This window comes from Schistocerca gregaria, chromosome 11, assembly GCF_023897955.1.
Source record: "Schistocerca gregaria isolate iqSchGreg1 chromosome 11, iqSchGreg1.2, whole genome shotgun sequence".
Lineage (NCBI taxonomy): Eukaryota > Metazoa > Arthropoda > Insecta > Orthoptera > Acrididae > Schistocerca > Schistocerca gregaria.
This window is the reverse complement of record NC_064930.1, coordinates 69,720,683-69,744,205: the sequence shown is the minus strand read 5'-3', so window position 1 is coordinate 69,744,205 and position 23,523 is coordinate 69,720,683. Positions and strand designations below refer to the sequence as shown.

Sequence of the window (23,523 nt, the reverse complement as noted above, 5' to 3'; positions counted from 1 at the left end):
TTGAAAATATGGACATTATTATCCCACGGATGTTTTTCTGAGACAAACTTGAATTAGTCATTGCAGTTGATGGAGAAATTAAAGTGTTTCACATAAGCGAGGGTGGTACTTTCCAGCTGCTGTCAGTATGTGTTATGAAAATAATTTATGCGGGAATTAAGTATTAGTTTCGGGGAAATTATTGCAGCTGCAGACGTGAATTGAAGTGTGCTGTTGGAAAGCTTTGTTCTGGTGACATTGACGTGTAGCTTGGCCCTCGCTCTAGGTTAGGTTGAAAGGTGATATTCGGTTGTGAGCTGCCGTATGTAAAAGACAATTAAAGGTTGCGGTAACAAATTTATCTTTAGTGGAGCCAAATGTTTGCATCTGCGCCGTATTTAATGTGTTTTTCATCGTAAAAATTTAAGGCTGCAAGGCAAATTCAGAAAACGTACTACGATAATGAAGTCCCAGAGTATTTTGTTGCATATGACTTGCATTGTTTTCGTTTATATGACATATGTAAGGGGCCCCCCACTACGCAACTTGTCCCTCAAACTTTTCAAAAACAGCTTCGACAGTTTTTTAGATAGTGAGTGTACTGAGACGTAAAATCACAACAGATGATTAAATTATGCAAAATAGATAAAAGCTAGCACATCAGGGAAAAAGTGACAGTTTTCTAGTTTCACATGTCGCGTCACTATTTACGTGACGGAACACCTCGTGTGTTTGTGTATCAACATATTTGTGGGACTTTTCCGTTCATGTGCTGGCACCGCTGACGGTTCTGCAGCGAAAAAAGTAGACTTGTTCTGCGGTCGACTGTTATGTAACCCTTTACTCCAACTTAGCGTTTGCAGCACATTGGCAGGACTGCGCGAATCTGGCTAGCGCTTAAGCTTAGATCACGAAGGGATTACGAGCTGAAGATTCCATATTTCGTCGGAAACGGTCATTGCGATGCCGTAGATATTTCTAAAGTAAGGCAATTCTGTAGCAAATTTAAGGCGGTTGGTGACGTTTGTTTTCGGGGATCGTGATTTGTTTAGAGATCCTTTTCTGTTCAAATTACACGATACACCTATTCAAGCAGTGTTGCCTGCGTGGCAGACGGATCGCAACTTCGCAAGCAGTCTTGTTTTCGTGCTGAATTCAGTATTTTGCCGATCATTCCATTCTTATACAAGGAATGGGTAGTATTCAGGGATATGGCAGGAACGATAATTCGACGCGACAAAAATCTTGTAAACATTAGCTTTAAAATGCATACCTTGAGCTATACGCACTTTATATTCGATACTGTGAAACACCTCTTATGCAAAACAAATGGTCATAGCTCTCCAGGTATGAATAATAGATCCCATGTTTACGAGACATTTTTGCTTCGAATGGTCGTTTGTCATCCCTGAATATTGACCATTAATCCTGTGCCACTCAGTATAGTGTGCTGTGCGTAATGTTACCGACCCGACTACTAGATAAGGAGTCCACAATCTAGCACAATACTCAAGAATTGCTCGCATTAGCGTCTTGTACGCAACAATACAGTTGCTTGCGGAGTATTTACATAAATGTAATAGCCTTTTTGTTTTTCGCTTGTTTAGAAATGTCGACTATTTTACAGGTATATGGTGTGTAAGAAAGTGTGGCGAAGTGTAATACGCGTATAGAGAACGTAAAAAAAAAAAAAAAAAACGGAAGCGAAATACGTACGTTGTCTGTCAAATGTATAACAGCAACGTCATACGAATATCTCGTGAAAGTTGTTAGCTGTGCCTGTTTGAAGTGACGAAAATGTAGTTTTTTTGTTGGCGCTTGTTATTTCTCTCCTCCTTCCCCCCCGCCATCGGCCACCTCAATTTTTGTAGTGCTGATGTAGGCATTGCGACATACATCCTTGAAACTGTCAGCTGTTACGAAATGAGCGGATTGCAACGTCATAAGGATGAGCCTGCATTAATCCTCTTGTGTGCCGCGTGTCTTAACACGGTATTAACACATCCCGAAAGCGTTTACCACAGCGTAACACATTGTACGCGTCCGTAGTGTAAGGCCTCTAGAGACGATTGTCATCTACAATCTGTTTAAACATTTCGATGCAGTTTACTCTGCACTCGCCGCGCCAATTCGTCGTCTGAAACTACTCCAACTTTTTGCTCTTTAAACTACTGCAACTTTTTGTTCTTCAAATTTCTTGAAGGTAAAAAGGCATCTGGCGAAATCTTGGCTATAAGCCTGGTACACAAGAACTTGCATGATTGAGGGAGCTAAATACCGAGTACAAACAAATAAGCAAGAGCTCGGAAATGAGCTGAGACAGATCTGCTTTCAATGTCAAGCAATCCTGACGTGTTTGAAACCGATCGTCTTTGACAAGGTGTGACGCTCCTATCCGGGCGTTACGATTGGTTTCATTTTCGGATCGCTCACCTTTTTCCCTTAACCGTGTTACACGACATCGTTGGGATTGGTACTGCACACTTAGTAAACACATCGCGTCGACACACCAAGAAACGAAGCAGATCGATTCAATCTAAAGGTTACTGGCTTGTCGAGACACACGTCAACCCTACGGTGATTCCACCAAACTGGCTGGCACATCCACACATCAGCGCTAGATAGATACTAGATTGTCTGGTAACAGCCATGTATCAAGACTGGTCAAATAAGGCTGCCAAATTCCCACGAAAGAGTGGAACAGTTTTGTTCTGTCTTCATGATTGGTATGCTTGACTGTTCCAAGAATCGAATAAAGAATTTCGACCGCAGACGAGCAGTGCGTGACACATCTTCTGAAAGACGAAAACCTAATTTCGGAAACCGTATTTCGCTGTCGTGTTTACGTATTATCTGAAGCAGGTTTGCTAGCAAAGTTAAATATGACGTCTGGGAAAGAGCTGTTACAGTTTCTGATTGTCAGCACAGTCGCTATTTCTTTTCAACTAGACGAGGTGAAAACAGCTTCACTCTAACTTTTCTGCTTATTTTTTTCTCTGTACAAGAAGCCACTCCGTCCACATTAGCAGAAATTTTTTTAAAGAGACGAAACCTGACAATCCAATCACATTTTAAAACCAGTTGCACTCACATGGGAGCGAAAATAGATTGCGGAATTGGAAAACCGGCGACCATAAGCACGTTTCCACATTCGATTCTGAGGTGTTTACATGACTACCTAGAAGCCTCATTGGGAAATACGGTTTGGGGAGCCCCATGTAAACGGGGTGTTACATTACTAGACTGGCAAAGGCGCGTCTTTTTATGAAGCCTGACATCTGGTGAAGTAAGATGGCGGAGTTAGGAAGTTTATGGTACAACTACGATTTTATGAAACGAAGTGATGTAAGCTTTACGAGGTGGTCTAAACAAGTTCTACACGTGACAAAGTATTTGCATACTAGTTGAGTTTAACATATACATTGAAGACTCGTGTTATGAGAAGAACGTGAAATTATATATACGCACGCTTGAATCGGGATATAGTTTTCGTAATCACATTTAAACGAATAACGACAGTTAACTAGAAGAACATTCTATTTACAGGAGCACTTTCATGGCGAGCATACTATTCAAAGAAAAGCCAAAGCTGATAAAAACGCGTTATTAAGCTAGGGCTACGTCTGTTACTACTAGATTTATTAAAATCCCTAAAATATACAAAGTATTTAAACACTGACGGTATTTCAGATTCTAAATGCTGGCTTCTGCGATACTAATTATACTGCATTTCCAGCCGGCCGAAGTGGCCGAGCGGTTCTAGGCGCTTCAGTCTGGAACCGTGCGACCGCTACGGTTGCAGGTTCGAATCCTGCCTCGGGCATGGATGTGTGTGATGTCTTCAGGTTTAAGTACTTGAGTTCTAAGGGACTGATGACGTCAGCTGTTGAGTCCCATAGTCCTAAGAGCCATTTTTTTATACTGTATTGCCAGCCCAGTAATGTATGTCTGTGATTTCAACAACTTACAGCGTACAGTGCATTGTTGACAACCGTGTAAATTAGGGTAGCGATTATCGCCGAAATTACTGGCTTTGTTACATCGTTTCTCCTTTTTTGCCGCACCAGTTTGTGTCAAAACCGCTGGAAATGACAGATTTTCGGTTTTTTATTCTTGTTACTCTCTGAATAGACTCTGAAATCTAATAAAGATTGAAACTCAGAAAGTCTTCGAAGATACATAGAATCGAAATATTAATTTAAATAAGCAAATAAAAACTGAGTCTATCCTGCATTCGCTGCTTTTCTCGAAAAGCAGTGAGTGGTTGAATTCTACAAAAAACAGGCAGTATTCTAATTTTTTAAAACTCTGCTCGAGTCATGTTGTAATCGGGGATCATACCGCCATTTTGTCATTACGAATAGCCATTGCTGAGATTTAAGAACAGTTATTTCGTGGTAATTTGTCAGTTGTCAAGGGCTAAAAGCAAGCAAAAGCATATTATGTAGATACTGGCAGCAGATAAATTGCTTTCTATTTTTATTGTATACTCTGATGGATAAAGTTTTTTATTGCTATTACTATATCCGTTGTTTTTTACTATTTAATAGAAATGGAAGACAATTTTTTATTTTTTTTATTTTTTAAAGCAATTGAAGTATTGTACTTAATAGCTACGTCACTTCGTATAGTTATTAAAGTTGCACTGACCGCTTTTCCCATTTTTGTGACAACGCAACACTTCAAATCAATGCAAATTTTACGAATAAAAATTACTCTTTTTAAAAAAGTTTATTTAATATTGCTGTTATGGCCAAGTGATATTTCGGTCTTTTACTCGGTTTTTGGGGAAAAAATAAGTGTTACGACCGAGAGCGAACAAATACCGAAAAATAGCGGTTATTCAGAAGTAGAATACCGGTGTTGGTTTGATCTGGTCTTTTTTTTTTCTTCATCTCTAGTATCAAAGATCAGTGTGTCGATTGCGATTGAAAACGGAGAAAAGTTTCGTGCTGTTGTTAAATATTTGAAGGGATTGACTGCGGCACAAATCAAAAAGTTCAGGTGGACTCTACACGGTCACTGAAGACCATTTACCTTTGGGTTAATGAATTTAAAACATCTGGGCGTCCAACTGATGTCACCGCAAAGGAAACCGTTCACAGAATCCAAAACAAGAAGCAGTGTTCGCGGTGAGTGCCACAAGTACTCACACCCGATGAAGAGCGCATCTGACACACAATTCCAACACAATATCTGGCGATGTTTAATCGTAACCGGCAGGTGTGACCGATCGGTTCTAGGCGCATCAGTCCGGAACCGCGCTGCTGCTTCTGCTTCGGTCGCTGGTTCGAATCCTGCCTCGGACAAGGATGTGTGATGCCCTTAGGTTAGTTAGGTTTTAAGTAGTTCTAAGTTCCAGCGGACTGATGACCTCAGATGTTAAGTCCCATAGTGCTCAGAGCCATTTGAACCATTTTGTTTAGTCTGCAAGACTTTTTTCGCCGATTTGTGAATGTTAATGAAACGTGCCTCCATTACATATCAGTATGAGAAAGACAAAGTAATGGACAAAGGCTGGTGAAATTGCAGTGAAGACGGCAGAGACCGCTTCGTCTGCTGGTAGAGTGATGGGCACTTTCGTAGGATTCCCAAAGAATAATTCTCATAAATTACTTGGAAAAGGGCAGAATCATAACTGGACCCTGTTACGCTACATTGTTGGATCGTTTAAACCTTGCATCGGCTAAAAACAAAGTTGGCGAGCAAAAAAAGTGATCTTCCACCAGGATAATGCACCACCCCTCCACACATAGCCGATAACAATGGTGAAAGTGCACGGTTTGGGCTTTGAATTGGTTCCTCATCCACCTTTTTGTCCAGGCGTAACTCCCCAGTTGACTTCTGCGCTAGTTTCCTAGCTTGAAACTCTGTCTTGCTGGGAAGAAATTTTCATCAAATGAGGAAATGATAGCTCCAGTCAAGGAGTATTTTGTCCGCCCAGGGAGCTAACTAGAACTGATATACACAAGTCAGTTCAAGTTACCGGTTGCAATATTCGTTAATTATTATGCGTTTTCCTTCCTTGTGCACCTGCCTTTTTTAAGGATTTCCGGTGTTGGTTTCTCCATACTTCATTTTAGTTACTCGTATTTGTTATAATTCGCTTTATTTTTCCGTTGTGTTGTAACTTAGTTTCTCCACGCCCAAAATCCCAATTTTCCTGCGCTTCCTCCGTTCGCATGGATAGTTAATACAGTATTATAATTAACGCAATTCGATACTAGTAAGATTTCACAATGCGCTATACAGTAATGAAGTTTAATGGTTCTGTGCCCCTCTAATCGCGTAAGGTACAGTAATAATTCTAATCGGACAAGTTTTTTTGTTGATTCTTCTGATTTATATTGGTTACCTTCAATTCGATTAGATTTAATTTGTGCGTAAATAATCGCGCTAAATGTGACTGTAATTTTATTGCATGCTACATTCGTTTGTTTACGAGTATGACCCAATCCTCTCAGCAATTGCCTCTATGGAGCATCTTTGCCTTAGGTGTGACGTCATTGGTCAAACGCGACGAGTGCAATCGGACACTAGAATTTATCCGACTCGCCTAAATTAATGTTTTTGTTATGCCATATCCCAGCGGAAAGCTTGTGGGGCTTTTTGGGTGAAGCAACTTGTTACTGGTGTTCCTTGTCTTGATACGCTGGAACTCTGGTTCATTGCTAAATTGGAAGAATTGTACTACAGAACTTTCAGTCAGAACTTTCAGTCAGATCGTGCGTCGCTTTACTATCATAACTCACGATTTGACTGAAAGTTCTGTAGTAGTCACACGACATGATTATCGAGTATTTTTGCAGCTAGACAATCTGTTTTTAGGGTGGGGTGTGAAAGCTGTAGGATCTAGGGACGAGTGTGTATTCCTCAAAGGAACTGCTCGCTAGACGGAATGCCCGTACCTAAAGACTGGAAAGTTGCACAAGTCACACCAATATTAAAGAAAGGTAGCAGGAGTTAGCCACTAAATTACAGGCTTAGATTATTAACGTCAATATGCAGCAGGATTTTGCATCATATATTGTGTTCTAACGTTATCAATCACCTCGAAGAGAACGCGCTATTGACACACACTCAACCTTGATCCAGAAAACATCGTTCTTCTGAAACATAACTAGCTCTTCGCTCACATGGTGTTAAGTGCTACTGACTAGGGATTTCACATTGATTCCATACTTAGACTTCCAGGAGGATTTTGACACCGTACCACACAGGCGCCTTGTAGTCAAATTGCGTGCTTACGGAATACCGTCTAAGTTTGTGACTGGATTAATGATTTCTTGTCAGGGGTCACAGTTAGTAGTGACTGACGGAAAGGCATCGAGTAAAACAGAAGTGATATCTGACATTCCCCAAGGTAGTGTTATGGGCCCTCTGCTGTTCCTTATCTATATAAACGCTTTAGGAGACAATCTGAGCAGCCGTCTTAGGTTACTTGCAGATGACGCTGCCGTTTGTCGCCTAGTAAAGCCATCAGATGACCGAAACCAATTGGAATAACATTTGCAACAGATATTTTTATCGTACGAAAATTGACAATCGACCGTAAGTAATGAAAATGAGAGGTCGTCCACATGAGTACTGTTGTTGTTGTTGTCTTCAGTCCTGAGACTGGTTTGATGCAGCCCTCCATGCTACTCTATCCTGTTCAAGCTCCTTCACCTCCCAGTACCTACTGCAGCCTACATCCTTCTGAATCTGCTTAGCCTATTCGTCTCTTGGTCTCCCTCTACGATTTTTACCCTCCACGCTGCCCTCCAATGCTAAATTGGTGATCCCTTGATGCCTCAGAACATGTCCTACCAACCGATCCCTTCTTCTAGTCAGGTTGTGCCACAAATATCTCTTCTCTCCAATGCTATTCAATACCTCGTCATTAGTTATGTGGTCTACCCATCTAATCTTCAGCATTCTTCTGTAGCACCACATTTCGAAAGCTTCTATTCTCTTCTTGTCCAAACTATTTATCGTCCACGTTTCACTTCCATACATGGCTACACTCCATACAAATACTTTCAGAAACCACTTCCTGACATTTAAATCTATACTCGATGTTAACAAATTTCTCTTCTTCAGAAACGCTTTCCTTGCCATTGCCAGTCTACATTTTATATCCTCTCTACTTAGACCATCATGAGTTATTTTGCTCCCCAAACAGCAAAACTCATTTACTACTTTAAGCGTCTCATTTCCTAATCTAATTCCCGCAGCATCACCCGATTTAATTCGACTACATTCCATTATCCTCGTTTAGCTTTTGTTGATGTTCATCTTATATCCTCCTTTCAAGACACTGTCCATTCCGTTCAGCAGCTCTTCCAGGTCCTTTGCTGTCTGACAGAATTACAATGTCATCGGCGAACCGCAAAAGTTTTTCTTCTCCGTGGATTTTAATACCTACTTCGTATTTTTCTTTTGTTTCCTTTACTGCTTACTCAATATACAGATTGAATAACATCGGGGAGAGGCTACAACCCTGTCTCACTCCCTTCCCAACCACTGCTTTCCTTTCATGGCCCTCAACACTTACAACTGCCATCTGGTTTCTGTACAAATTGTAAATAGCCTTTCGATCCCTGTATTTTGCCCCTGCCACCTAAGTAATGAAAATGAGATTTCGTCTACATGAGTGCCAAAAGGGAATCTGTTAAACTTCGGGTACACGACCAATAAATCTAATCCAAGGACTGTGAATTCAACTAAATACCTAAGTATTACAATTACCAAAAACGTAAATTGGAAAGAACATGTAGAAAATATTGGGTGGAAGGCAAACCAAAGACTGAATCTTATTGGCAGCACAATTAGAAAATGCAGCAGATGTACTAAAGACTGCCAACGCTACGCTTGTCAGTCATCTTTTGGAGTACTGCAGCACGGTCTGTGATCCTTCCCAGGTATAATTAGTGGTGTACAACGAGAAAGTTCAAAGAAGAGCAGCAAGTTTTGTACTATGCGGAAAGAAGGGGAATTGTTACGGACATGATACAGGATTTGTGTGTGGACATCATTAAAGCAATGGCGTGTATCGTTGTGGCGGAATGTTTTCACGAAATTTCCATCACCAGCGTTTTCCTCCGAATGCGAAAATATTTTGTTTACGCCAACTTACGTAGGGAGACACAATCATCGTAATAAAATAAGGGAAATCAGAGTTCGCACTGAAAGATACAGTTGTTAGTTTTTTCTGCGCGCTGTTCAGATTGGAATAATAGAGAATTATTGCTGCGAAGATGGTTCGAGGAATCGTCTTCCAGGCACTTAATTGTAATTTGCAGAGTATCGCTTTAGATGGAGACTGACGGGATGTAAAGCAAATTGTGTACCAAACAAGTTTCTTATTTTATGTAAGTTAGCCTCAGGAGTGGAATTAACTACCTTGGAAGCAACATAAAGGTTGATGAACGAAGCAAGGAGAGTATAAAATCTACTAATATCAAACATCGAGCTTAATCTGAGGAAGGAATTTCTGAGAATGTACGTTTGGAGCACGCCATTGTACAGTCGGCAGTCATGGACTGTTCAGAAGCAGGAAAAGAAAAGAAGCGAAAGTCTTGGAGATGTGCTGCTGTTGAAGGATGTTGAAAACTAGACAGATCAAAATAAGGAATAAGGTTAATTGCAGAATCGGCGACGAAAGGAAGACATATCCAAAGATGGACAGGATGATGGGATGTATGTGAAGTCATCTGGGAAGCACTGGAATGGTACTAGAGGGCAAGAAACTGTAGAGGGCAAGAAACTGTAGAGGGCAAGAAACTGTAGAGGGCAAGAAACTGTAGAGGGCAAGAAACTGTAGAGGGCAAGAAACTGTAGAGGGCAAGAAACTGTAGAGGGCAAGAAACTGTAGAGGGCAAGAAACTGTAGAGGGCAAGAAACTGTAGAGGGCAAGAAACTGTAGAGGGCAAGAAACTGTAGAGGGCAAGAAACTGTAGAGGGCAAGAAACTGTAGAGGGCAAGAAACTGTAGAGGGCAAGAAACTGTAGAGGGCAAGAAACTGTAGAGGGCAAGAAACTGTAGAGGGCAAGAAACTGTAGAGGGCAAGAAACTGTAGAGGGCAAACTGGGAATTTTAAAGTGAAGGTCAGTTTCAATGATTTGTAGCATTCATTAGATTGAACTTACAAGAACACACAACACATAAAATGAAAGAGCAACTCAGTTACGTTTGTATACCTGTCTGCATGCACATGCACTGTTTCTTGCGTCTTTAGTTTCACATTTTGCCAGGAGTGAATCTGTTATCGTGCAACAAGTGGTTCGTATTAAGTTGCATTGTAATCCTCTCAAGTGATAACGCCTGTAGATGGTGACATCAGTTCGAAGCCACTCGCTGTCTTTGTAAAGGAAACAGTGCAGGAGGACAAGAAGTGACTGAAGAAAGGCTTGAACGAGTAATTCACTCGTAGCCGTAGGAAATCAGTATGGAAGGTTAGCCGCGAGTTAGTAATTCCAGTGACTTCGGTGGGCAGGCTTTTAAAGACACCTATAACTACGTCCTCGTCGTTTGGAGCTGTTACGTGCTCTGAAGTCTACACACTGCAGTTTACGTGTCATATTTGGAAAGGAAATGTTGCTGCATGGTGCTGAATATTTTCTGGACCGTGTCGCCTTCAGTAAATAATCGGTGTTTCACTTGAATGGAAATGTTAACACAATGTGCACGTATGGGGGTCAGAATATCACCACGAGATTGTAAAACTAAAGAGACTCGCCGGTTCAATTCTAGTGTCTGATTCCACCCGTTGGCTTTTACCAATGACGTAGTGTGTGATATTTTGTTTATGCCGTAAATTCTACTTATAAATGTTCATGATTTCGCTGGATTTCGTCGTTACGCGCTTGTATTAAAAATCCGATGTATACTGTTTTGTTTTCATATCGTAATGTTTTCGGTATCTTTTGTTGAAAATATTCGTGTTTCTACATCTACACCCATACTCCGCAAGCCAACTGACGGTGTGTGGCGGAGGGTACTTAGAGTACCTCTATCGGTTCTCCCTTCTATTCCACTCTCGTATTGCGCGTGTCGAATGAAAGATTGTCGGTATACTTCTGCCGGGCTCTAATCTGATTTTATCCTCATGGTCTCTTCGCGAGATATACGCAAGAGGGAGCAATGTACTGCTCGACTCCTCGGTGAAGGTATGTTCTCGAAACTTCAACAAAACCCCGTACCGAGCTACTGAGCGTCTCTCCTGCAGAGTCTTCCACTGGAGTTTATCATCTCCGTAAGCTTTCGCGATTACTAAATGATGCTGTAACGAAGCGCGCTGCTCTCCTTCGGATCTTATCTATCTCTTCTATCAACCCTATCTGGTACGGATCCCACACTGTTGAGCAGTACTCAAGCAGTGGGCGAACAAGTGTACTGTAACCTACTTCCTTTGTTTTCGGATTGCATTTCCTTAGGATTCTTCCAATGAATCTGTGTGGCATCTGCTTTACCGACGATCAACTTTATATGCTCATTCCATTTTAAATCACTCCTAATGCCTACATTTCGGAGTAGGTATTAAAATCCATGAAAAAGAAAAAAAAAGCTCTGAGGTTCGCCGATGACACTGTAATTGTGAGAGACACCAAAGGACTTGGAAGAGCAGTCGAACCGAATGGACAGTGTCTTGAAAGGAGGATATAAGATGAACATCAACAAAAGCAAAACGAAGATAATGGAATGTAGTCGAATTATGTCGGGTGATGCTTAGGGGAATTAGATTAGGAAATGAGGCACTTAAAGTAGTAAAGGAGTTTTGCTATTTGGGGCAAAATAACTGATGATGGTCGAAGTAAAGAAGTTATAAAATGTAGACGGGCAATGGCAAAGAAAGCGTTTCTGAAGAAAAGAAATTTAACATCGAGTATAGATTTAAAGTATTTGTATGGAGTGTAGCCATGTATGGAAGTGAAACGTGGGCGATAGTGTTTGGACAAGAGGAGAATAGCTTTCTAAATGTGGTGCTACAGAGGAATAATAAGATTGTAGGTCAATTCTAGTAACAGACTCCAGCCGTTCTATCGTTCTTAATTTGGGAGTTTTTGCAGCAGGTTTCTGCACTGAAATGTGATGGGATTTCCTGGTACTGCCTGCCCTTCGATCTACCACGAGGAAGTTGTATTGGAATCGGTAGCTGGAATTGACCACCTATATGTCAGTTCTAGTTACCGATTCCAACTATTCGATGGTCGGTAATTAGATCGTTTTTGCAGGAAGTGTGTTAAGTATAACACCATTTTTGCCCTCGTAACTGCTCTCTGAACTTCTGCGAAAAAGATAGTAATATTCGAATCGGAAACTAGAATTGACACTATACGTAAGTCAATTCCAGTTACCGATTGCAATATTTGTTGCTTTTTACGCAATTTCCTTACATGTGAAGCTGCTTTTTTAAACGATTTCCGGTGTTGGTTTCTCCATATTTCATTTTAGTTATTCGTATTTCATTCGCTTTATTTTTCCGTTGTTCTGTCGTAACTTAGTTTCTCCCCGCCCAAAATCCCAATTTCCGTGCGCTTTTCCCGTTCGAATGAATACAGTATAAAAATTAACGCATGTCTCTACTAATAAGACTCCACAATGCGCTATACAGTAATGAAGTTTAATGGTTCCCTGTGCCCCTCTAACCGCACGAGTTACAGTGATAATTCTAATCGGACAAGTTTTTTTGTTCATTCTTCTGATTTATATTGGTTATCAACTCTATTAGATTTAATTCGTGCGTAAATAATTGCGTTAAATGTGGCTGTAATATTATTGCATGCTACATTCGTTTGTTTACGAGTATGACCCGTTCCTCTCATAAATTGCCTCTATAAAGCATCTTTGCCTTAGGTATGACGTCGTTGGTCAAAGCCGACGAGTTGAATTGGACGCTAGAATTTATCCTACTTGCCTAAATAAATGTTTTTGTTATGCAATATCCCAGCGGAATGTTTGTGGGCCGTTTTGGGTGAAGCAACTTAACTGTTATTTCTTGTCTGGATACGCTGGAACTCTGGTTCATTGCTCAATTGGAAGAATTGTACTACAGAACTTTGTCAGATCGTGCGTCGCTTTACTATAATAACTCACAAGGAGACTCCGCTACCATATGTTGGACCCGACTTGAGAAACAGGATTAAGGCAATTGTTGCAACAGTTAAACCAGACACAATGATCGAGGTTTGGGAAGAAATCGCTTATCGACTCGATGAGTGCGACGAACTCGTGCACACATTTAACACTTGTAAGAAAAACAGCTTGAGTTACCCTTTCATTTGATGTATTAGTTCTAATTGTAAGCTAACTATAGTAATTACAAGGTATAGGTCAGGCTTCTATGTATTTTTTTTCTTTGTACCGAAACGTTTATCGGACCCTCTGTGCCATCATCGGATGGTTTCGTTTATTGAAAACTGTAAAAAGTGATCGTATTTTTGTTTGTAACCGATCTAACAAAGTGAGGCCTACAAATAGTTTTGGTTTGTTTTGCTTCTTACTGTGATTTTACATTACATGGTTCTGCAGGACATTTAAGGAACTTGACAGAAAAGGCAACACAAACTATTAAAGGAACACTCACTCACTCACACTAAATGATCCTGTAACGAAGCGCGCTGCTCTCTGTTGGATCGTCTCTCTCTCTCTCTCTCTCTCTCTCTCTCTCTCTCTCTCCTATCAACCCTATCTGGTACGGATCTCACACTGCTGAGCAGTATTCAAGCAGTAGGCGAACAAGTGTACTGTAACGAACTTCCTTTGTTTTCGGACTACATTTCCTTAGGATTCTTCCAATGAATCTGTCTGGCATCTGCTTCACCGACGATCAACCTTATATGATCATTCCATTTTAAATCACTCCTAATGCATACTCCCAGATAATTTACGGAATTAACTGCTTTCAGTTGCTGACCTGCTATATTGTAGCTAAATGATATGGAATCTTTCTTTCTATGTATTCACAGCACATTACACTAGTCTACATTGAGATTCAGTTGCCATTCCCTGCACCGTGTGTCAATTCGCTGCAGATCCTCCCACATTTCAGTACAACTCTCCATTGTTTCCTCTCGATATGCTACAGCATCATCCGCAAAAAGCCTCAGTGAACTTCCGATGTTATCCACAAGGTTATATATATATATGACAGCAGCAGTCCTAAGACACTCCTCTGCGGCACACCTGGAATCAATCTTACTTTGGAAGACTTCCCTCCATTGAGAATGAGATGCTCCGTTCTGTTATGTAGGAACTCTTCACACAATTGTTCTGAGAGTCCATATGCTCTTACTTTCTTCATTAAGAAGCAAAAAGAACAAACTTTTTCACACCTCACTTTGTAAGATCGGTTACAACCTAAAATATGTTCACTTTCTACTGTTTTCAATAAACAAAACCCACTGATGGCACAGAGGTGCCGAAACACATTTCGGTAAAAATAAAGGAGCGACCTGTATCCCAAAATTAAACTGCAAACACTGAAAGAAAGACAAGAGCTGCAGATCCAAAGGATGAATATGACTATAGCAAATGCTACAAAGCCTTGTTGTTGTTGTTTTCAGTCCTGAGACTGGTTTGATGCAGCTCTCCATGCTACTCTATCCTGTGCAAGCTTCTTCATCTCCCAGTACCTACTGCAACCTACATCCTTCTGAATCTGAATCTTAGTGTATTCATCTCTTTGTCTCCCTCTACGATTTTTACCCTCCACGCTGCCCTCCAATACTAAATGGGTGATGCCTTGACGCCTCAGAACATGTCCTACCAACCGGTCCCTTCTTCTAGTCAAGTTGTGCCACAAACTTCTCTTCTCCCCAATCCTATTCAATACTTCCTGATTAGTTACGTGATCTACCCATCTAATCTTAAGCATTCTTCTGTAGCACCTCATTTCGGAAGCTTCTATTATCTTCTTGTCCAAACTATTTACCGTCCATGTTTCACTTCCATACATGGCTACACTCCATATAAATACTTTTAGAAACGACATCTTGACACTTAAATCTATACCTGATCTTGACAAATTTCTCTTCTTCAGAAACTCTTTCCTTGCCATTGCCAGTCTGCATATTATATCCTCTCTACTTCGACCATCATCAGTGATTTTGCTCCCCAAACAACAAAACTCATCTACTTTAAGCATCTCATTTCCTAATCTAATTCCCTGAGCATCAACTGATTTAATTCGACCGCATTCCATTATCCTCGTTTTGCTTTTGTTGATGTTCATCTTATATCCTCCTTTACAAAGCCTTAAAACTCCCATATTCATGTCGAAACATCTGGTCATACGACGAATAACTGAAGACGCTGGGAATAAGTGCTGCTCTAAGATGAAGGGGTTGGCACGGGAGAGGAAGTATTGGCGTGCTCATTATACCAGGCAGATGATGGAAGAATTGCGTGGTAGAGGTCTCTAAAAACTGCATTGATTACTGATCGGGTGGTTGAGTTGAAGGTACCTGAATCGGTTGCCAACAGCAAACCAAGACTACTTGCTTCTGAGGCCATTCCCTGTACTTGTCTTGGAGACGCGGAGTAAACCGCAGTGGCGGAAATGTGACCTGGCTATGCGATGCTGCAAGGTTGGCAACACGCAAAGTGGGAACTCACCGCGACAGCTGTTTTTTAGCGGGTTGCCAAGCGCGAGAAAAAAAGGCGATAGGTAAGTTAGCGAGGAAGACTGCTTGTGACGCTATGTTCGCTTTGAGATAGAGGGGGGGGGGGGGGGGGGGGGAGAGAGAGAGAGAGAGAGAGAGAGAGAGAGAGAGAGAGAGAGAGATGGCAGGGGTGGAGGGGAGAAGCCCGTTCCTGCTCTACTAGCCGCCATGTTTCATGTGGTCATTGGTGTTTGGTTTAGTAAGCGACACTGTTTCGAAATTTCTTTACGAAATCGTGCCTGCCGTGTGCTTAGGGTATGAATGCGCGCACACACCTAGACAGACATATTGAAATTTTATGTACATCATTTTTGGTCAAATGTTTCAGCGTAATGCAAATTCGACTCGGTAGAGATTACACAGTGGATTTTTGTACAAATCCTTACAACGAATGCACAGATGGGGTATCAAATTGACAGTGTGAAGTCTAGGTTGGCAAAAATAATGCAGTTGTTGAAAGTAATCAGGATAATTTAAAAAAATGAAATGATCGTAAGTTGGTACTTTGACAAATCTGAAATATTTCTTGAACAGTTCCTACTAGCTGTGCAAAAAAGTTTAAAAAGTTCAGCTCGTCAAGGCGTATCTATATTCCATAAGTACGTTAGTTTGATATTTGTCAGTATTTTTCCGAACAAAGCTACAAAATAAACATTGAAAAAATGGTCAAATATTTGTGAAATGATCCTGGAAAAGCCGGCAGCTACGACGGCGCCATCTCTGTTGCCGGGGACGGGAACAAAGTGACGGAACATCATTCCACCAAGTTTCATCATTCCACCAAGTTTCAGTAACTGATCGTGATGAACACTTGCCATATAGTATCTGATAGAAAATATCCGGACACCAATTAGTGGGCATGTATATCGGATGTGTGAACTCCGTCTTTATGATGGTTTGAGCTTCCTGGAGAGAGGTGTCAATCTGTGCGGAGGAATGGCAGCCGATACCTTCCTCAAGAGGCAAAACCAGTGTGAAGTCGACGTCTAACTCACCTCAGATGTGTTCTGTTGGGCTCAGGTCGGCACAATGTGCAGGCCAGTCCATTTCAGGAACGTTGGTGTCAACAAACAATTGCCTCATGTACTGCTCTATGACACGAACAGAAAATAAAGAACATTTGGTGCACTGTTGAAAGATACTCGATATCATGTACGTCTAAAGTGCACACTGCAGACTGTACGGTCTACATAATCCTCCGGGCAAGTCTCCTCTTGTACTGTTTAAAATTCTAAGCTAAACATTGAACTTCATGGGCATAAAGTATCTTGAAAATAATTGTATGAAATTTGTTAATGGTGATGGTCTGAAGCATGCTTTGCGCGAATATAAAACTATTTCAGACCAAATCATTATTTAAAGGTATTAAATCTTTCAATAACACTTTTAAAGTGAGAGATGCTCACTTGTTACTCTGCGAATTTCTCTTTTTTCGAATTCATAACCATAGGGACATCTTACACGTTTCTTTGTTTTCTGTCATTGTCTACACTGTTTCTTGTATTGTATGTAGTGGTTACTTATAATAATAGCGTAACATGTTTCTTATTTCTGAACAAGGAAATTGTGAGATCGACCTCGAAAGTTTTCAAGGAAATGTTCGGCGTACAGAAAGACAACAGTGAGTGTAAGGAAAACGATATTAGGTTTGTGTAGGGTAGGCGTAGTATTGTAAAGGGCCTAACAGCAAGGAAACTTAGTGCGATTATCAGCTTATCAAGCTCAGTTCCAAACTTGCAGAAATACACTCAAAGACGAAAAGATGCACGTCGATCGTGTTCGAAAATGCAATCGCCATGCCCAAATTCCTCTTCAACAGTGGGAAGCAGCGAGGTGCTTAAAACATCAGTGCAGGCCTGTGCTGTGATAGTGGCACACAAAACAACAAGGGGTGCAAGCCCCCTCCGTGAAAAACACGACCACACCACACCACAACACCACCGCCTCCGAATTTTACTGTTGGCACTACACTCGCTGGCAGATGACGTTCACCGGGCATTCGCCATACCCAGACCCTGCCATCGGATCGCCTCATTGTGTACCGTGATTCGTCACTCCACACAACGTTTTCCAACTGTTTATTTCTCCAATGTTTACCCTCCTTACACAGATCGAGGCATCGTTTGGCATTTACCGGCGTAATGTCTGGCTTATGAGCAGCCGCTAGACCGTGAAATCTAACTTCTCTCACCTCCCTCCTAACTGTCATGGTACACTACTGGCCATTAAAATTGCTACACCACGAAGATGACGAGCTACAGACTCGAAACGTAACCGACACAAAGATGCTGTGATATGTAAATGATCAGCTTTTCATAGCATTCACACAAGGTTGGCGCCGGTGGCGACACCTACAACGTGCTGACATGAGGAAAGTTTCCAACTGATTTCTCATACACAAACAGCAGTTGACCAATGTTGCCCGGTGAAACGTTGTGATGCTTCGTGTAAGGAGGAGAAATGCGCACCATCACGTTTCCGACTTTGATAAAGGTCGGATTGTAGCCTATCACGTTTGCAGTTGACCGTATCGCGACATTGCTGCTCGCGTTGGTCGAGATCCAATGACTGTCAGCAGAAGTTGAAATCGGTGGGTTCAGGAGGGTAATACGGAACGCCGTGCTGGATCCCAACGGCCTCGTATCACTAGCAGTCGAGATGAAAGGCATCTTACCCGCACGGCTGTAACGGATCGTGCAGCCACGTCTCGATTCCTGAGTCAACAGATGGGGACGTTTGCAAAACAACAACCATCTGCACGAACAGTTCGACGACGTTTGCAGCAGCACGGACTATCAGCTCGGAGACCGTGGCTGCGGTTACCCTTGACGCTGCATCAGAGACAGGAGCGCCTGCGATGGTGTACTAGACGACGAACCTGGGTACACGAATGGCAAAACGTCATTTTTTCGGATGAATCCAGGTTCTGTTTACAGCATCATGATGGTCTCATCCGTCTTTGGCAACATCGCTGTGAACGCACATTGGAAGCGTGTATTCGTCATCGCCGTGCTGGCGTATCACCCTGCGTGGTGGTATGGGGTGCCATTGGTTACACGTCTCGGTCACCTCTTGTTCGCATTGACGGCACTTTGAACAGTGGACGTTAAATTTCAGATGTGTTACGACCCGTGTGTCTACCCTTCATTCGATCGCTGCGAAACTCTACATTTCAGCAGGATAATGCACGACCGCGTGTGCAGGTCCTGTACGGGCTTTTCTGGATACAGAAAATGTTAGACTGCTGCCCTGGCCAGTACATTCTCCAGCTCTCTCACCAATTGGAAACGTTTGGTCATTGGTGGCCGAGCAACTGGCTCGTCACAGTATTCGTCACCACGCTTGATGAACTGTGGTATCGTGTTGAAGGTGCATTGGCAGCTGTACCTGTACACGCCATCCGAGCTCTGTTTGACTGAATGCACAGGCGTATCGAGGCCGTTATTACGGCCAGAGGTGGTTGTTCTGGGCACTGATTTCTCAGGATCTATGCACCCTAATTGCGTGAAAATGGAATCACATGTCAGTTCTAGTATAATTTATTTGTCCAATGAATACCCGTTAATCATCTGCTTTCCTTATTGGTGTAGCAATTTTAATGGCCGGTAGTGTACATAACGGATGTATCAGTGCAAGTTGTAGATACGTGTTGAAGTTTGGGTCTGACCTTGAGTCGTCCAGGAATAGCCAAATGGTAAGGCGAGCACTCGCGATAAGGGGGACACACATTTTCATTGTCATTCCATTCCGCAGTTGATGGATGCGCATATTCGCAAACGCGAATCCATTTGTGCTCCATAGCGGCTGTGGTCGCCGCATTGCATGCACGTGCAAAGGAACTTAGCATTGCAATTCAGAATAAGGCACAGTGCAATATCGTATTTGAAAGAACGATCTTCAGACAAATTCGTGGGCCAGTGACAGAAAATGGAGTCTGGAGGAAGAGATTAATTTGTGAATTACAGTATCGCTCAAAACTATTTTTTTCTTGCGATAAATTCGGAAAACATTCTTTAGGAGAAAAAATGATACAATTTAATTACCAAATCTCTGTAATGTGCACTTCATTTTCTTACTCATTAGCAGTTCTAATCATTGCGTCAGTAATACTGTAAAACACTAATGAACAAATTACATAAGCTCGGAAGTATTTTGTTAAAACTGATACGAAAAACAATAACGAAGTTTTCACCCATGATGTTATTGGCTTAATACTTGGTTGCAAAGCCCTTCGCGTGTATTGTTGTAGCACATCTGGATGGCGTAGAATCGGAGTTTGGCCAGTCTCGTCTGAGGAATCTTCTTCCAATGCTCACACAGTTCTTTGTAGAAAGCCTGCTTGCTTGTGCAGTTTTCTTAGCGAACACATCCATCCAGTTTGCCCTGAAGATGTTTAATAAGTCTTTTGGTTTGGCCATTCGGATACCTTTACTTTGCGTTGCTTTAGGGTTGTCTTCGCATGGCCAGAAGAGGGCTACGGGCCGTTGTCATGCTGGAATTGCCAATTACAGGGCATATTTCGTCTTCCGTGAGGTATCGTACGATCTGTTAGCATTTTACCATACTTAAAACTACTTGAAAAGCAACAAAACCAGCGGATGTGTGTGAATCCAACGCCGTTTATTCTTTTTAACTTACGCTACCAGTTTCGGCATCAAATGGTGTCATCTTCAGGACCTAGGCATAATCTGCCATCTACAAACGTTTTCCTGTGCAGTGAACAGAATCGTATGCATCAGACCAAAACTAACCGAATTCCATGTGTTCCGTGGCAGTAAAACGCCCAGCATGGTACAGAATCCAGTTAAATTTGGCCTATTGCATACGATTCTGATCACTGAACATGAAATACTTTGCAGATGGCAGGTTATACGTGGGGCCTGAAGATAACACCATCCGTTGTCGAAACTGCTAGCATGTTTAAAAACAGGGTATATACGACCCTGGACAACCGGGAAATCCGGGAAAAACCCGGGAAAGTTTCGGAATTCCGGGAATTTTTCATTGTTTTTAGCTTCCGGTTAAATTTTTGTAATTTTGACTGCAGAATTGATTTTCTAACAAAGAACGTTATTGTATCCTGCTACTGGAGAATGATACTGCAGCAATAAAATATAAAAGAGAGGGAAAAAAGTAAAACTTCAGTGGCAAAGGAAATGTGCAATTTACAACGGAACCCCGTGCACGCACAAGCGTCTGCAAATGGCAAAAATGTCAAAGGCCGTAGGGCGCAGACTGTAATTCTTCGTAACAATGAACTGCTTGCTATGAGCATGACGTCACAACTGTTCACATTAGGTTCGTTTGACCAATTGCCAGCGGTCTGTTGCGCATGCGCATTTGGCTCGCGTATAAGCAGTACCTTCTCCCGCTACGGCGATACTTGAAGTTTGGCTGTTAGCTGTATCGGTAGTAGCAGCAAAGAGCCAGAGGCAAACGAGAAAAATTTTTTAGCTGCCAGATTCGCGCATGCACAGATTTGTCAGAGTTGTTGTGGGGAGGGGGTTAACCTGCACGTGACCCGTGTTTACGTTAAGTGATTTCGCTGCTTCTCTTCGTTTACAGCTCCCACGTCAAATGAAAACAAAACGGATTTCTGTGGCTGTGAGCCATCAAATGAATTAAAATACAGGGTGTTTCAAAAATGACCGGTATATTTGAAACGGCAATACAAACTAAACGAGCAGCGATAGAAATACACCGTTTGTTGCAATATGCTTGGCACAACAGTACATTTCCAGGCAGACAAACTTTCGAAATTACAGTAGTTACAATTGTCAACAACAGATGGCGCTGCGGTCTGGGAAACTCTATAGTACGATATTTTCCACGTATCCACCATGCGTAGCAATAATATGGCGTAGTCTCTGAATGAAATCACCCGAAACCTTTGACAACGTGTCTGGCGGAATGGCTTCACATGCAGATGAGATGTACTGCTTCAGCTGTTCAATTGTTTCTGGATTCTGGCGGTACACCTGGTCTTTCAAGTGTCCCCGCAGAAAGAAGTCACAGGGGTTCATGTCTGGAGAATAGGGAGGCCAATCCACGCCGCCTCCTGTATGTTTCGGATAGCCCGAAGCAACCACACGATCATCGAAATATTCATTCAGGAAATTAAAGACGTCGGCCGTGCGATGTGGCCGGGCACCATCTTGCATAAACCACGAGGTGTTCGCAGTGTCGTCTAAGGCAGTTTGTAGCGCCACAAATTCACGAAGAATGTCCAGATAGCGTGATGCAGTAATCGTTTCGGATCTGAAAAATGGGCCAATGATTCCTTTGGAAGAAATGGCGGCCCAGACCAGTACTTTTTGAGGATGCAGGGACGATGGGACTGCATCATGGGGCTTTTCGGTTCCCCATATGCGCCAGTTCTGTTTATTGACGAAGCCGTCCAGGTAAAAATAAGCTTCGTCAGTAAACCAAATGCTGCCCACATGCATATCGCCGTCATCAATCCTGTGCACTATATCGTTAGCGAATGTCTCTCGTGCAGCAATGGTAGCGGCGCTGAGGGGTTGCCGCGTTTGAATTTTGTACGGATAGAGGTGTAAGCTCTGGCGCATGAGACGATACGTGGACGTTGGCGTCATTTGGACCGCAGCTGCAACACGGCGAACGGAAACCCGAGGCCGCTGTTGGATCACCTGCTGCACTAGCTGCGCGTTGCACTCTGTGGTTGCCGTACGCGGTCGCCCTACCTTTCCAGCACGTTCATCCGTCACATTCTCAGTCCGTTGAAATTTTTCAAACAGATCCTTTATTGTATCGCTTTTTGGTCCTTTGGTTACATTAAACCTCCGTTGAAAACTTGGTCTTGTTGCAACAACACTGTGTTCTAGGCGGTGGAATTCCAACACCAGAAAAATCCTCTGTTCTAAGGAATAAACCATGTTGTCGACAGCACACTTGCACGTTGTGAACAGCACACGCTTACAGCAGAAAGACAACGTACAGAATGGTGCACCCACAGACTGCGTTGCCTTTTCTATATCTTTCACATCACTTGCAGTGCCATCTGTTGTTGAAAATTGTAACTACTGTAATTTCGGAAGTTTGTCCACCTGAAAATGTACTGTTGTCCCAAGCACATTGCAACAAACGGTGTATTTATATCGCTGCTCGTTTAGTTTTTATTGCCGTTTCAAATATACCGCTTAGTTTTGAAACACCCTGTACATTTACATAATTACGGAGGGCAAAAATATTTTATTAATTTCAGTTTTCTGATTTTATTTTATTTCTAAGTTAGTATCAGTCACGCATTAATCGCCTTGCAGAACAATGAAGTTACTTTGCAAGTTTGCTAAAGAAATTTGGCTTTATTAATCTTTCCGCCGAGGCAATCATTTTATTTGAAACGAAGTGTTTCATTCTACAGTATTTGCTAGTTCCAACTGTTTGCTGAATTTAAAGTGTACGGTATCATCTTCTGCCATATATGGCGTTATGCTATAATCCAGAACCAAAAATGAGATCGTATAGAGTACTGGTACTCCAAAAAAATGTACATCCCAAAAACGACACTGAAAAGCTTAATATCAGATGGGACCTGCTTCATTGTGAATCTGGAAAAAGCCAATTTGCCCTTAAAGCTGAATTATGCATTTTAGTATGGTTCACGAAACTCCGATGCTCTTGGGAGTATTCCCTGATGCCCTGTTTTTTATGGTGTAATGTAAACTCTCCTAGTGCTTTATATACTCGAACATGCGGGCTTCCTACACCGTTGCAGTTGCACACGCACAATAATGCCTTTTCTCTGGCAACTGGTAAATCGAACCTGTTTCTAACAGTCTCCTATGCAAACGGTGGTTAGGAAAGCGTTACTTTCAAAGTAAATTTCTTTTTACGCAAGATGACTTATGTTACGTGTGAGAAAGTGAGATGGATATCT

The 23,523-nt window shown here is 42.0% G+C and overlaps 1 protein-coding gene across 2 annotated transcripts in view; it reads left to right on the top strand.

Annotated features, from left to right (window-relative positions):
* The window catches only part of LOC126295210 (plexin domain-containing protein 1), a 1,111,099-nt gene that overhangs the window by 1,279 nt on the left and 1,086,297 nt on the right, over positions 1 to 23,523 (top strand). The gene's annotated exons all lie outside the window — the stretch shown is intronic.